General features: G+C 42.1%; 1 pseudogene across 1 annotated transcript; it reads left to right on the top strand.

Moving 5' to 3' along the window:
• Window positions 1-9,627: 9,627 nt before the first annotated feature.
• LOC143562328 (transcription repressor MYB4 pseudogene) lies at window positions 9,628-11,572 on the top strand (annotated as a pseudogene). The gene is made up of 3 exons (XR_013140466.1): window positions 9,628-9,835; window positions 9,920-10,049; window positions 11,173-11,572. The product of XR_013140466.1 is annotated as a transcription repressor MYB4 pseudogene (transcript).
• Window positions 11,573-17,234: the final 5,662 nt, after the last annotated feature.

The following is a 17,234-nucleotide window of genomic DNA, read 5'->3' as shown; positions in this document are numbered from 1 at the left end:
AGACCAAGCTCGGCTCGAAATTGTGAACGCACCAATCTGTGGTGTCTCAAATGAGATCATACATCCCCTAGGCCAGATTCAGTTTGAACTAACTATGGGGGATGATGAGCACAAGCGAGCCGAAGTTGTCAACTTCTTGGTCTTGCCCACCACGTCATGCCACAATATGATCCTGGGTAGGGGAACAATTGCCCAATTTAATGCTGTACCATCGCCAGCGCACGGCGCATTGGGGATCCCTACACCAACAGGCGTAGTATTTGTTTACCGCGATCATTTGTGCGCAGTGACAACCACGCCGCGGGAAGGGAGAATGAAACTTCCAACGGCGGACAATGCGCCAGAGAAGTGGATTTTAAACCCAAAATTCCCCGACCAAACGGTCACAATTGGCGCTACCATCTCAGACGACACGAGATTGAGAGTGAAAAGGTTGCTCACAAAATACATGTCGGTCTTCGCGTGGCAACACTCCGATATGATTGGGGTCCCGCGAGACTTGGCGCAACACTCTCTTAACACGTTCAAGTCGGTGGAGCCAATTGCTCAGAAGAAGAGAATCATGGGGGATGAAAAGGCGAAGGCCATGAATGAGCAAGTTGAGGACTTGTTGCGCGCAAACATTATCCGCCCGATCCGATACCAGACGTGGGTAGCCAATCCTGTGATGGTAAAGAAAAGCAACGGGTCATGGAGGATGTGTATTGACTTCAAGGACCTCAACAAAGCATGTCCGAAAGACTGTTACCCACTACCAAACATCGACGCAAAGGTGGACTCCGTGGCGCCATTCAAGCTCAAATGTTTCCTGGATGCCTACAAAGGCTATCACCAGATTCAAATGGCACCACAGGATGAAGACAAGACGGCCTTCAGAACCGACAATGGTGTTTTTTGTTACACAAAAATGCCCTTTGGTTTAAAGAATGCGGGCGCAACCTATCAGAGACTTATGGATTCGGTTTTCAGTGAACAAATCGGAAGAAATCTAGAAGTCTACGTCGATGATTTGGTGATCAAGAGCAGGGAGGAGAGACAAATGCTCAACGACATCGAGGAAACTCTTCAGCGCCTAACGGAAGTTAACATGAAGCTCAACCCGAGCAAATGTACTTTTGGCGCGGAAGAGGGGAAATTTCTTGGTGTAATGGTCACTAAGGAGGGTTTCAAGGTGAATCCTGAGAAGGTGGAAGCCATCCTTGACATGCCTTCACCATCCACCATGAAAGAGGTTCAGAGGCTGAATGGTAGATTGGTGTCAATCAACAGGTTCCTAGCGAACCACGCCAGCAAATCTACTCCATTCGTTAACACCTTGAGGAACTGTTTGAAGAAGAGCCAATTCAAGTGGACGCCTGAGGCTGAGCAAGCTTTCAATGAGATAAAAGAATGTCTCATAAAGCTGCCCGCGCTCACAGCCCCACTTCCTGGCGAAACCCTTACATTGTACTTGTCAGCTGGAGATCGCGCCATTGGCGCAGTATTATTGGTGGATCGCAAGGGGATCCAAACGCCAATATACTATGTGAGTCGAGTGCTCACAGACCCTGAGACGCGCTATTCCATCATGGAAAAATTAGTTTTGTCACTAACACACGCGTCGCGCAAGCTACATAGATATTTCAATGGTCATCCTATTGAAGTACTGACTGGTTACAACATCCAGCAAGTCTTGCGACGTCCCGCGCTCTCCGGAAGGCTGACAAAGTGGGCGCTGGAATTAGGTGAACACACGATCACTTATAAGCCCCGTCCAGCAATAAAGGGTCAAGTTTTGGCGGATTTCATCACGGAAATCCCAGAGGGAAAGATTGAAGAAGCTCAGCGCGAGGTAGACCCTCCGCGACCAAATGATGAAGAAGATGTTTGGAGGCTATTCACTGATGGAGCCTCCAACAGCGAAGGGTCTGGCGCAGGTCTCAAACTGGTGGACCCTGATAATCATGAATATACTTATGCTATCAGGTTGGACTTCAAGAGTACCAACAATGAGGCTGAGTATGAAGCCCTGCTGGCTGGTCTGCGCATCGCGCGCAAGTTTGGGGTTAAAAGACTAGAGGCGCATGTTGATTCTTACTTGGTAGCTGCTCAGGTCAACGGCCTATATGACGCCAAGGAGAACACAATGCCTCTGTATCTAGAGCAGGCAAAAAAGCTCGTTGAGCAGTTTGACTTCTTCAGAATCATACACATCTCGCGAAGCGAAAACAAGTCCGCAGACGCGTTGAGTAAAATGGCATCAACTAATTTTGATCACTTTGGCAAAGATGTCAGGGTGGAAATAATGAGCAGCCCGTCAGTGCAAACGCAATCGGTCCTGGTAATTCATACAACTCCTTCATCCTGGATAACTCCAATAATGGAATTCCTGAAAGAGGGGAAGTTACCGGATGATCGCGCACAGGCGAGAAAGATAAGACACAAGGCGCAGAACTATGAACTACTTGATGGTACAGTGTATCGGCGCTCTTATCTTGGACCGCTCATGAAATGCCTGGATGCGGAAGAAGCAAGCTATGTGATTAGGGAGATTCATGAAGGAATCTGTGGAATTCACGCTGGTCCGCGCATGGTGGTTACCAAGGCGATGAGCTCGGGCTACTATTGGCCAGGCATGTACTTGGATGCGCTAAAAGAAATCCAAAAATGCAAGGCATGTCAGAGCTACGCGCCAAACACCATGCGTCCAAAAAACAACTTGATTCCAGTCACCTCAGCATGGCCTTTCCACAAATGGGCCATTGATATTGTGGGGCCCCTGCCGCAAGCGCAAGGGCGGGTGAAATTTTTGGTAGTGGCGATAGACTATTTCACAAAATGGGTTGAAGCCAAGCCACTAGCAAAAATCACAGCTGAGGCGATGAAGCAATTCATCTGGAGCCACATCATTTGTCGTTTTGGCCTTCCTCTGGAAATTGTGAGCGACAATGGCAAACAATTCACTGACAGGAAGATATCAAGCTGGCTCAAAGAATTGCACATCAACCAAATCTTCACGTCCGTCTACCATCCTCAAGGGAATGGCCAAGTGGAGCGCGCGAATCAAAGTTTGCTAAATGGGCTGAAGAAAAGATTGGAGGGAGAATCCCATTCTTGGGTCGAAGAGTTACCTAATGTCCTGTGGGCGCACAGGACATTAAGCAAAACTAGCAATGGCGAATCCCCGTTCAGCCTAACCTATGGGACAGAGGCTATGATCCCAGCGGAAATTGGATGCCCATCCCATAGGGTACTCATGATGGGCAAAACTGATAACGACCGCGATAGAAGGTTGGACCTTAACTTGCTTGAAGGGCGCAGAGAAGCGGCTATCATTAATGAAGCCAGATACAAGAAAAAGCTGGAAAAATATTATAATCAGCGCGTTAAAGAGTGCCACTTCAAGAAAAATGATTTTGTCCTTCGAAACAATGAAGCTAGTCGCGCAATACCCCCAGGAAAAATGTCCCCCAATTGGGAGGGACCTTATCAAATTTCAGAAGATCTGGGGAAAGGCGCGTACGCTTTAAAAGATTTGAACGGAAAAAAGATACCGCGCGCGTGGAACGCGGCACAACTTAGAAAATGCTTCATGTAAAAAGTTCAAATTTGTAATCAAGGCTTTTAAGCCATCATCAATGATGATTCGCGCTATCTTTCAATATTTGTCGCGCTATCTTTCAATATTGGTTCTCTTACCTTTGCATACATGTTTCACACTTCCTTTATTAAATTGGAACAATATGACAACACTATATTGACTTCAAAACAAAATAAAGCGAAGTAAAACATACATGCGCGAGCCTTAGCTCAAACGCGTTAACGAGTCTTAACTCTAAAACGTCAGGGCCTTAGCCCAAAATTACGAGCCTTAGCTCAAACACGTTAATGAGTCTTAACTCTAAAATCGTCAGGGCCTTAGCCCAAAACAAAGAGCCTTAGCTCAAAACACTCACATACATCCATCTTACACCCCGCGCAGCCTGATCATAAAAATCCTTAAACAAAACTAAGGCAAAGTACATGCCATATCATGTTAAGGTCTCAGGTCGAGGCCGCGCGCGGAACCATAGTGGATATCTGAGTAACACAAGCTGACATGTAATGGCTAAACTCATACTTCCATACCGCGTGACACCAACGCGCGAAAAAGAAATAACGAAAAATTAGCGTGCATGTCAGCATGAGCAAGATACTGCGAGAGCCACAAACAAAATAGAACAGAGGTTAAGTGAATAATTTCCTTACAACCTTGTTCTTATTTTAACGTTCAAGCATATCTTATATCTATACAACCAAACATGAAGAGATGAATGGAAATGCGCAAGATACGAAAAGGAGATAACAAGTTTCATTTCATTGGATCGAAATTTACAAGTATGATGAGTTACAAACTACAAGTATAAAAGATAAATATACAAAATTTGATGAAGGGCTTCTCAAGTCTCCACGTCGACGTCAGCCGCTTCATCATCCTCATCATCTCGCGCAGCATCTGGCGCGGTCTGCTCTTCATCTCCGAACTGACCATAGTCAAGTTCTTCCTCCTCATTGGAGTCTTCGATCACAACGGTGTCACGAGCAGATTCTTTCGCCGCGCCAGAGCCGCTGGCAGGGGCAACATCCCCCGCGCCACCATCATCGCCACCAGCCCTCTCGCAATCATCAAGCAACTTCTTTAGTGCGCCGAGGTCGGGCTGGTCAGCAAGCGCAGCTATCTGTAAATCATTAGAAAAGTAATGAGTACAAACACTTAGAAAAGTTAGTAAAGTAAAACTCATTAAGATCAAGGTACCTGCATAAGGATGGGGATGGGAGTATTCATATACTTTTCCCCCACCGCGGCCATGTCCGCGCAGGCCGCATCGAACTTGTAAGGGTACTCGGATGGGTTCTTTCTCAACATGCCATACTCATACCCATCCGTAAACCCTTCAGCTCGGCCCACCAAACGCGCGGCGGCATTGCAGTCCATCACAAGGGCTTGAAACTCGGCGGAATATTTCATCGCCAAAGCGCAGCGAGCCATGCCCTGTGACACCAGCCATTGGCGATCCTGCGCGAGGCCAGCAACAGACGTCTCGAGGGCAGGAACCTGAGAGTTTAATAACTCAACAGTTTCCTTAGCCTTTTTTAGTTCCTCCTTGTCAGACGCTGCTGCTGCCAAAATTTTTTCTTTCTCCGCCTGCGCAGCACCAAGTGCTTCCTGGCTGGACGCCGCCGTGGCCAAGGCCTCATCTCTATCGGCCTGCGCGGCCGCCAAATCCCTTTTCAGGCGCGCAACCTCGCTCTCCAACGATGATTTCTCAGTAATACTCTTGATGATAGCTTGGTCACGCGCCTCGGCCTGCTGTTCCAAGACACGCACTCTGCGCGCGTACTTGGCAACTTCGGCCTCCGCCAACTGCTGCTTCTCCCGCGCAGCCTGGAGCTCATGCCCGCGCTTGATGTATGCGGTGTTGGCACTTGCTCGGTTTTCACTGAGCTCCGCCTGGAGTTTCTCAGCTCGCGCGCGAGCATCAGACAGGTTCCAGGCGGCCACCTTAGCCTCTCGCTGGGCTTCCACAAGAGCGTCGCGTACTTTAATATAATCACGACGAAGCTCTTGGGAAGCAGCGAAAAAAGCCGACCCAGCGAAAACATGGTCGTTCAGCAAGTCCGCGCGAGTGCGCTCCTCTTGATACCTCCTTTCAGTAGGAGGCACGGCATGAGCCCAGAAGTCCTCGCATACGCCCATGGATTGAAAGGAACTTTCTTCATTAATATTCCATCTCGGGCGGTAAACGTGGTCACCTTCCTGCAAAAATGTAAGAAAAGTTCTAAGTCATAAAACATACTTATAGGGAGATACGCGCAGCGGACCAACAAATCAATACATACCTGCGGGGATGAAGCAGGAAAGTCAGCGCCAGCCCCACCAGAGGTCTGCGCTGCGAACACTTGCGGCATCGCAGGGCTGGCGCGATCTCCTAAGGAGTCTTCACCTTGAACCCCCTCGTCCTCCTCGTCTCCTTCAACAGGCCTCTTCTGCTGCGACCTGGAAGGCTCCAAACCAGCCTCGCGGGGAGGGCTACGTGCAGGAGGAGGCGAAGGAGGTCTCGACGCCGCCAGTTCGGCGCGCAACACCGTTTCCTGCTCCTTGGTTATCCCAACAAGGGGAGACTCAGCACTAGCAGGAGCAGGACCAGAACCAGCGGCGCCGGCAGCTGCGCCAGGAGTATCATCAGCAACTGTTGTACCAGCTACAACTCCTATGAACAAATAAACAAGGAATGGTTTATGACTAAGTCCAAAAGGAAAAATTCAGAAGACAAATGTGCAACACTTACCTTGGCGCAACTCTGTTCGCGCGTCGAACATCGCCATAAAATTCATTCTACCCTTTTCAGAGGGTAGAACAGGGGACTTCGATGGAGTCCCCGGCGCAGCCGTAGCACCTTGTGGCGCCTGCGGCTGATCTGTTACCGTCGCCGGCTCTGCAATCATTCAAATAACCAACGGTTTAATAATAACTCAGTCAGATGAAGATAAGCAAAGTATACCTGTTGCAGGCGCGGCGCGGCTTCTCTCTTCAGCAGCGCGAACGGAGGAGGCGACGGCACCATACCTCAAGTGGACAGGAGGTCTGCCCACTCTCACAGGCAGAGAACTTAAAGAAACCTTTGTGGTTTCCTTAGGTCTCTTCGTTTGAGCATGGGGATGAGCGACAGGGGTGTCCTCTTTCTTCTGTTTCTTACTGGCCCCTGCGCCAGATTTCCCCTTAGCTTTGCGCTTTAGTAGAGGCACCTCCTCTTCCTCCTCCTCCTCTTCCGCGAGCTCTAGCTCGTAGTTTTCAAGCGCATCTACAAAAACAAGCGACAGAACTGTTAATAAACTTGGGTATTCTAAAGGAATGAGCAGGATTGCGAAGGCTTACCAGGCGCGTCACCGTCAAAGTCAAAATCCAGATCCACTGGGATGAACATGTCATCGAAGCGATCCGGGAAACCAACCTCCCCAACGCCAAGTTCGACGGAGCCGCCCTCCACATGTTCATCATAAGCGGCAAGGATGTAATCCTTGGTGACTGCGCAAAGACAAGTTAAATGATATCAGCAAAAGAACGATGTTCGCGCAACAACAAAAAAAAAAAAAAAAAAAAAAAAAAAAAAAAACAAAAACACTTACACAACCCGTCGACTTGGATAACGGGCTCAAGCGCGCTGTCGGCCCAGAGCCTGCTCATGCCGACCCCAACCAGCGCCTCCTCGCAAATTTTCTTCGCGGGGGATGGTTCGGCGGTCAGCTTTTTAACCCATGCGCCAGTTGGGTTCTTGAGGACATCCTCATCCGCAGGCGCAGAAGTGATAGAGCGCATGGTCATACGGATGGGGATCACACCGGCCTTAATGTAAAAAAACCTCTCAGACCAGTCATGAAGGCTCTTGAATGAAACAGTGGAGCACTTCACCTTCTGACTGCGAGGAATAAAAGAGATCCAATTGTCTTGGATCTTGGCCTTATAAAAATATTGAAAGCGCCGAGGAGTGGGTTCCTCGCGCTGGGATCTGCACATGAACTCAAAGTGAGTCACGCGCACGAGTCCAAACGGATGGACTTGGGATATGTGAATCCCATAGAACTTCAACAGTGCACCCACAAACCTTGTCATCGGGAGACGAAGGTTGCAGTGGGTGAAAAAGTGGCTATATAGGGATATATAGCCGGCAGGCGGGTCCGCCGCCGTTTGCCCGGACCTAGGCAACATGCAGCCAAACAGGGTGGGAAACCCCTGAGAGGCGATGAGGTTGTCGAGATCGGCCTGCTTCAATTTGCAGGGGATTTCATTCCACCTTTTGGTGGCCTTGGTCCTCCCTACTTCCTCCGATGTGGTTTCAACAACCTTCTTCCCCTTTCCTTTTTGCTTCAATGTCGACATCACCACAGATTTCACACGGCGTCTTCGAGAGGCAACGGAGGTGATTGAAGGGCTAGACGAGTATGAACTATCAGACATACAACTGTAATAGCCGATAATCGAGGATTCCAATCGATGTAAACACTCAAATCAGAATTTGAAAGCAGAAATTTGAATTTTAGAAACAATGAAGATGAAGATAAAAATTTCCTAAGGGCCTGCTTTTATAGGACCAGGAGAGAGAAAAGTGGCAGCTGATCGGATTCCACGCGCCCCCACTCGCAGGGGCAACCCAAGGAAGGCGCGACACGTGTCCCTAACAGCTGTGTGAGGGGACAGAAAGATGTAACCGACCTGCCACGGAACAGACACGCGCCCTCACTCGCAGGTACAAACCAATGCGAGTGCGACACGTGTTCAAGACAGTTGTGAGGGGACGTGAAAGGCAACTGTAGCACCTCGAGCACACGAAACGTCTGACACGTTTACGGCGCACGTCATCACCAACCAACCACGTGTTTGGACCTTTCGTTTTCAACCAAATGGATAGAACTTCGCGCGACGATGGAAACAACCAAGAAAACGACAAAACCCCCTACAAAAGGACAATTCAGTGAGTCTAATATCTATCTCACCACGCTCGCGCGAGATAAGACACACATTAGACTGGGGGGGCTTGAAGAGGTATGTACCCGCCTCAACACCAAGCAAGCCGGGTCAACCCGCAAGATAAAGACATTATGAAGGCACAAAGCCAAAACCCAGGCGCATGGCGCATACAAAACATGCTCAGGCATCATATGCTCGCGCATCACATATGCGCGCGGCGCATATCGCATGCTCTTGCACATCACATATGCTCGCGCGTCACAATTGCGCGTGGCGCACCAGCGCGCGGCGCATATCACACGCTCGTGCATATCACACCTGCGCATGAAATATCTGCGCGTGAGAATAAAAAGAAGACTTCGCGCATCCTCAGGATGGGCGCATATCACACGTGCACATAATCAACCTCGTCCTTATCCAAATCAGGGTTAGGGCAACCTTGATTGTGCACGTCAGACAATCTTCTAGAAGGCATCTTTTTAAGGAGTAAGAATATGCTGATGTTGACAGCTGCCAAATGAAAGGTCGACAACTCAGCATGACACATGTGCTACCACATGATTACAACCAACGAGAAAGCGCCAGGTGTCCCAGAGGACACATGGCGCAGTGCGGTTGGAGGAGGCCAACGAGGCTGAGCCCAACCAGTGGAAACCCTAGCACTATAAATACAGCATCAACTCCACTTTGATGAGACATTCATTCACACTCAATCATTGACAGTTACAAGCAGTGATATCACATTCAATCATATTGAATCATATTCACTCACAGTCAGTTACAGAAAGACACACAGTCACATCATCAAGGGTATTCAGCGATTCAGCAAGACTCTTGAGATTCACTTACATACAACATTATTATCTTCTCCAAAAGATACTGATTCTCACGCCGGAGGGTTACCCCAAAGAGGACCCCTCTGTCCCTTTCTGAGGGGTAAGTAACGGCGCTGTTCATTTTGTAGGTGGAAGAACTCGGATCCAGAAGAACCATCGGTGAAATAGTTTAATCACACCCGAGGAAAGTAGATCTGCTACCAGTGAGTAGATCCACGTTTCTTCAATCATCACATTGCAATCACAAAAAGACAAATAATTCATATATTATTTATAAAGAATCACATTTTAGCATGTTCATATATTATAAGATTTGGTATAAATAAGTGGTTAATGTTCAGAAGCTATATACATCGACCAAAAATGTTAGAAGGCAGAAAAATGGCTAAATCCTTCAGTTTCGAGAAAAATGCCGTCAAGAAAGGTGCATGGAGCAAAGAAGAAGATGAAAAGTTACGAGCCTATATTCAACGATACGGTCATTGGAACTGGGCTTTACTTCCAAAGTTTGCTGGTACGAAACACTTCCCTTATTCTTGAATATTTATATGAAAATAGTAAAGAGTATACTTTATTACTTATTGTTTCGTGAGCCTAGGTTTGTCAAGAAGTGGAAAGAGTTGCAGGTTGCGATGGATGAATTATCTTCGCCCGAACATGAAACATGGGAATTTTACCAAGGAAGAGGACGACATCATTTTTGAATTGCATAAAAAGCTTGGCAACAAGTAAGTTGTACGCATATTTTTGAATTGCATAAAAAGCTTGGCAACAAGTAGTTGTACGCATACGTACATGCACATTATAGGGGTGTTCAAAAAAATCCGAATCCGAATCTGTATCCGAAATATCCGAAAATCCGAATCCGAATTATCTGAAAATTCGGATATCTGAAGTTTCGGATTCGGATTCGGATAGTAATTTTGAATATTTTCGGATAGTTCGGATATCCGAAATTTTAATTTTTATTATTTTATAACTATTTATTATATTTACATATATATCACTTTTATTAACTGTTAGCCCTTACAAGCCGCTCCGCTACATCCACATTTTAAGAAACCCTATAATCCAGTCCTTATTGTCCTACTACACTTCTCCGGCCACCAGCACACCACCTTGATCCCCACCAGGCCCAGAACCATCCACCACAACAGATCTAGAGAGAGGGAGACGAAACAAAGATTTAATATTCAACCATTTGAAATGAAGACGAAGCGATGGTGATTTGGTGGATTCCGGAAATTCGTGGCCGGTGATTCTTAATGAGCAACGGTTGTTTGTGTTGATCGGGGGTTCATAGCTTTGGTCGGCTGTGTTTATGCTTTTATGATGAGTGGTGGTGGTTAGCCTCAAATGACAAAAGTATATTGTTGTATACAAAAATTTCTTGGACTTTCCGAAGCAATGGAGTTATAGAAATGAATTATTATTATTATTATTTTTAGAATTTCGGATATCCGACTCACTATCCGATCAGATATCCGAAATTTCGGATTCGGATTCGGATAGTGAAATCCACTATCCGAAAGGACTGGATATCCGAAGGTCGGATATCCGAATTTTCGGATATCCGGTTTTGAACACCCCTAAGCACATAAATATAGTTTTGATATACTAAACGTACAAATAACTAGAGTAAACATAACTACTCTATAAAATATTTAGTAGACTAATAATAATTACTCTAGTTCAAAAACTATAGAGTAATAAAAGTTACTTCGCTGTTAACATAACTATCCTATTTATTTTTCCGATTCTTACTTTAAAATATGTTTTTATTTGATTCTAACTTTGAAATATATAAATATTTCCTAACTTGCTAAATAAAATGTGGTGTTGTAATCATAGATGGTCTGCGATAGCTGCGAATATGCCAGGAAGGAGCGACAATGAAATAAAAAATCGATGGAACACGCATTTAAAGAAACGAGCACAGGACGATGGCACTACGCTAGAAAGCGAACACCTTGAATTCATGGAACCTAATCTGGGTAACCCGGAGGGCAATCAAGATCAAGAACTAAAAAACGAAAGAGCAACGAGTTCGGAAGCTACGCCAACCGAGTTACCACTATGTTCGTCGATGGTGAATGACGAGTTTTGGACCGAACCCTTTTTACAAGATATCGAATCCTCGCTTGAAACTGTGTTATCGCCGTTGAATGTTGTCGACTATTTGATGCCTCAAACTTCTTGCGATGATATGATGATGCTGATGATGAACGATGAGTTTTCATGGTCGATATAGGATTCATATGATGGCATCCAATACGGACATGCTAAAATCGAATAAAACATTGAGGTTAATAATAAATAAATTCGAGTTGAGGGGTATATAATTCTCTCTGATGAAATTCATTAATATTACCACATGTTTGTCATGTTAAGATTTTACCGTCTATACATAATAGATGATTGGACGTGATGTTTTGTTATTTTACTCTTGGCAACTCGTTTTTGAAAATTATCAAAATTATCATATTTACTAATAATTAAACGATGCATGGCCACTTATTTTGATGTAACTTTTTAAGAGCACGCGGTAAAAAAAAAATATATCTATATGTAACTATTTAAATTGCATGATTTTCTTTATCTGGTTAGTCATGAGATTGTCTGGCGGAACCATAATAGTTTTACTATGATATCAGTACTTTCAACATTTAAATTTCTAAGACAAGCCATAGTGGCGATCTTAAGCGGCAAAACTGCCCTCCCATCTTGGCGATAAGAGCCGGGGGGAGGGGGGACAAGACTTGCCGCCGGCGAAGGTTAAAAGAATATTATTATTTTATTACATGCACCATTGCCATTCCTAGGCAGGGCGTTTTAACGGCTACAACACCACTACACCTATAAAATAAAAATTGCCCATTTGCTAACATGGTACCACGTTTCCAAATTCATACTCATTTTATAACCCTACACTACATACAACATAATAACCTTTTGTCAAAATTTTTGTGCTGGGCCATATAGTAAAAGACAACATAATCATAGTACATTGTTTTGAGAAAATAGCACACAAAGAAGATACAATGTTATAAACGAATATAAACAACCACTGTAATCATTATTTTGTGTTTCTATTCTTTTTTATCACAACTTATGTTAAATAATTGGGGTAATTGGTTTATTGTGAAATCAATAATTGAGTGCTTTTTAATGAGTGTTTTTTTTAAATGAGTTTTTTTAATCGTTAAAAAAATTGGATTATTAAAAAATAATTGGGCGATCTTTAGATTTATAATAAGAGTCGCGATATAATTGGATGAATTTTACCAATAACTTTATTTTGTTTAGTTAAGGTTAAAGAAAAAAAGGTTTATTTAGCATAACCTTTTATAGGTAACTAGTAAACGGCCTGCGTGTTGCGGCAGTAGCGTTGATACACGCTAACCTGTACGTTATGATGGGACATTAATAAAACATAAAGTTACTAAAATTTGTACGCACATTTATGATTAGTATGGTTTTAATAAAATTTTATATCGAAATGTTATATAAAAATAAGGGTGTATATGTGCAAACTTAGGGGGTGTTTGGGATTCCTTATTTTACCTCCTTATAACTTTTTATTAAGTTAATAAGTTATAATATTGTAGCTTATGAAAGCTTTCCTCTCATAATATAAGCAATCCCAAACACCTTATTACTTTTCAAAAGTTAATAAGTTATAAGTTGGTGAAAATAAGCAATCCCAAACACCCCCTTAAGTTGTTATGAAGAAAAAAAATATTATATTTGACACATTTGTCTCATTGGGTGAGCTATGTATTAAGTAAAATTTATATTGAAGCGTACGTAGAAATATTGACGTGTGTTTGTATTTGAAATTTAAAGACACGTTACCTGTGAAAAAAAGTTATAATATATTATATTGACCATGATCGGTGTCACAAAAAACTTGTACTGAAATGCAAATATGCATAAGCACATCGCAATGATTATTAGAAGTTTAAGAAACGTAATAATTTAAAAATAAAGTATGTCAAATACTAATTATAGAAAGAAATAATGCAAAATCAAACATAAAACCGAGTTAAAATCAATATGTCTACGAAGAGACATAATATAACACTAAATCAAAGTTAAAAATGAATTAGGTTGTAACTAACAACTTTGAAAATTAAGATATTATACACACATGTAAAAATTTAATTGACTTCTTCCATGAATAATGAATTATGTGAGACAACTAATATTTGCTTTTTAATATATATATATAATGGGTTCAACGTTTTTAGTTTGATAAAGTAAATGGGTTCAACAATTTAATAAACATTCACATTACTTCTATCATTTTTTACCTTATAATTTAATTAAAACTCTTAGTTTTTAAAAGTTAACTCTCATTTTAATACTTGGCATGAAATACAATGGCGATCGAGAAGATTTATGGAGAAGAACTTGACGATTTAGGGTCAGAGAATATAAAAAAAAGGTGTTGATAATAGCGTGCAGGTCAATAAAAAATTCTGGTGGTCCGTGCTTCTGCAAGCAATATTTTATTATAATTTAATTTATTTAATTACTTAATGGTTAAACATGTAGTTGTATACATTCTATGTGGGCAGGATAAAATAATGTCATGTGTCCACATAGGTTTATTTTAATATATAAGCATGTGTTGGTGCTTAGACGTCTATAACTAGGGTCTTGTATGTATTAGAAATAGTCGGAATGTGTTTTTACATGTATATTAAAACATAAGTCCATATGCAACGGATAACTAATGCGGCAGATAATTTATGCTCGTATAAAGTGATGTGCCACATATGTGTATTGTGATGCCTATTAATAGTTTGATAGACTTATCTATTGTAGAGAACTGATTTCTTTGTACCGAGCTTTGATTTTGTCGTATCTACTTTGTACTTTGACTATTTTAAGTATATATGAAGATTTGAAAGTGATTCTTGTGTATCTTCGTGTTTAATGGATTCCACACGTTAATTGAAGGGTATATACTATTACAAGTCGATTCTACATGTCATTACACGTCATCAGTCAACGTATTTTAAAGTGGTATAAGAGCATTGGGCTCATTATCTACTTTGAAACCACAAGATTCATAGTTATTACAAGTGTTTTCATCAAATCTGAATATTTAACCGTCAAATTTCTACCAAAATGTGATAAAATGTTTTATCCGTAGCCAAGATCAATCCTTCAAAATTTTAGACTCATTCATCATTAATTTGATCTTCAAATTTGCAGAAATGTTCATCAACAACATATCCGGCGCATAAGTTTTCTTCCACGCATAAGTTGTTTTTCAACGCCTAATTACCTTACACGTTGAATTTACATTGCGTGTAACATATACTGAGCCTTTGATCTTATACGTTGGAGTTTGGATCTTACACGTTGACTGACTTATCCGTTGACTTGGAATTTACACTTTGACCATACTTATCTGTTGACTGGACTTACACGTTAACTAGACTTATACGCTAGATTGTTAAAATTTTCAAAATGGACAACTTGAACGTGCTTTTTTCTCAACCATCGAGCTTACATCAGAATCTCAATCTTGAGAATGGTACGGGAACTTCTATCAAATCTTCGAAACTGCTATGAATGGAAGATTACTCGTCTTGGGCTGACAAGTTCGAGACATATGTTCAAGCGGTAAACTATGATACTTGGAATGCAGTTGAAGAGGAATATATCATCTCGAAGAATGAGAACGGAACCAACTATCGATTGTCAAAAATTGATGAGAAGGGTAAAGCTACATTTGTAAGGGAAAAGAAGATGCTGAAACTGTTCCAACAAGCGATTAAAGCCGAAATCTTTCAATTGTTGCAGCACAATGGATTTGTTACTCTATTTGGCAATCTCCACTGAAAACTGTGGGAATTCCAATGCTTAATCTTTTCTGAAGAGGGAATTTGATATCATCACTATGGTAAAAGAGGAATTGTTCGCATAGTTGATTGAACATTATTGCCACTTAGTGAATGAAATGAAGAGATTGGGAACAGAGAAGCCAGAGTATGAATATATTGACAAGCTAGCTCATGCTCGACCGGAGGAGTGGGAACATTCATTATGATCCAACAATCGATCCTGGTAGCTTACGCTCAGTTGAACTTAGCAAGATTCATTGAAAAGCTGGAAGCATAGAGCTGGAACTAAGAAAGAAGCAGAAAATGAAGAATTCAGCTGTTTCTCAAGATATTTGGCTTTACTAAAAAAGCTCACTATGTGATGTAATGTCATATTTTATGTTGTATAGATGATCAGTGCATAAGTCTTTCACCTAGGGCCGCATAACTTATTCGGCGCATAAGTAATGCACCTTATAACATGTGCGCCTTAGGTGAAGATCTTGAAAGTCTACAAATACTAGACTTATGCGTTTGAAGATATGTTTTTGAGAGTGGTGTTGTTCTAGAGGGAGAAACTAAAGAGAGAAAATGTACTAAACATTGTCAAGTCTTTTGTATTGATGATTTATGTTAATGAAGATGGATTTAAAGTTTCTTGTGTGTTTCTGCCTTTGTTGAGTTCCGCACTTCAAAGATAGAGCTAATAACATTTGTGATCCTCCAGACAAGTCTATGTCAGTCACACTTCTTTTTCAAGTGGTATCAAAGCATATTCGCTTGGAAAACACAAGATTTCAAGTTTTTCTTACCCATCTCTAGTTTTCACAGTCAAAACTTCACCAAACTTTCACATTTGATTCTATACTAGTCCGTGATAAACCCTTGAAAGAATCAGATCATTTCATCCACTATCTCATCACAAAAGTGTCAAAATTCATTTCTAAACCTTTTGAGCGCATAAGTCTAGCACATAACTTACATGGCGCATAACTACTTATACACCGTATAAGTACTTATATGCTAGAACTTACACGCTAGAAAAACTTATACGCTATCGTTCACCAAACATATCCATTGACTTAGCCAAACTTATCCGTTGACCCATCCATACATATACGTTGACCATAACCTACTTATACGTTGACCAAATCCCAAACTTATCTATGACCTATCTTTGATTTTTTTTTCTTGAGAATGGAGAATCTTAGTGCTTTTGTTTCTCAACCTTCAACCTTGTTGCAAAATCTAAACATGGAAGATGAAATGGGAACGTCCAATAAGCCCCCGAAGCTACTTAAGATGGAAGACTATCCATTGTAGGCTGACAAGTTTGACACATATGTCCAGGCAGTTAACTATGATACATGGATGGCGGTTGAAGAAGAGTACATTATCCCTAAGAATGAGAACGCGAGTAATTACCGTTTGTCACAAATTAAGGATTGGGATAAGCCAGTACTTCTAAGGGAGAAGAAGATGTTTAATCTCTTTCAAAAAGCCATTAAAGCTGAGATTTTTCAATTATTTCAGCATAATGGGTACTTGTATTCAATTTCACAAGCATTATTTAATAAAGATCGTGGGAATCCCGATATGCGAAAAAGTAAAATGTCACTATTGAAGAAAGAGTTTGATATTTTACACAAGTGAAGGGTCAATCATTTGCTCAGCTGATTGAGAGCTAATGTCATTTAGTAAACGAGATGAAAGAATGGGAATTGATAAACACGAGTATGAGTACATCGATAAATTAGCTGATGCTCTTCCTGAAGAATGGGTTACATTTATCATGATTCAACAATCAAACCCTGTAGAAAAGCTTCAAACTTCCGGAGGAGATGATATATGAAGATGTTGTTACAATATTATATTAACAACAGCTGGCTGAAGATTTAGTCAACATTCCGATACCAGAATCTTCCTTGTTTACTGATCCTCAAAATGTTCTTGATCCTATCCAACCTGAGGCTACCTGAGATAATTCCTGTCTTCGAGGACGATGGTGAAGCATCTGAGGAATTGATTGAGGCAATTTCTCCTAGCTCAAACGAAGTGTCAGTCGAAGAGAATTTA

The sequence above is a fragment of the Bidens hawaiensis genome, unplaced genomic scaffold (genome assembly GCF_021521415.1).
Source record: "Bidens hawaiensis isolate Kalapana, Puna unplaced genomic scaffold, B.hawaiensis_p1.1 tig00020927_1, whole genome shotgun sequence".
NCBI lineage: Eukaryota > Viridiplantae > Streptophyta > Magnoliopsida > Asterales > Asteraceae > Bidens > Bidens hawaiensis.
The sequence above is the reverse complement of the archived record's forward strand: the minus strand, read 5'-3'. Positions and strand labels throughout refer to the sequence as shown.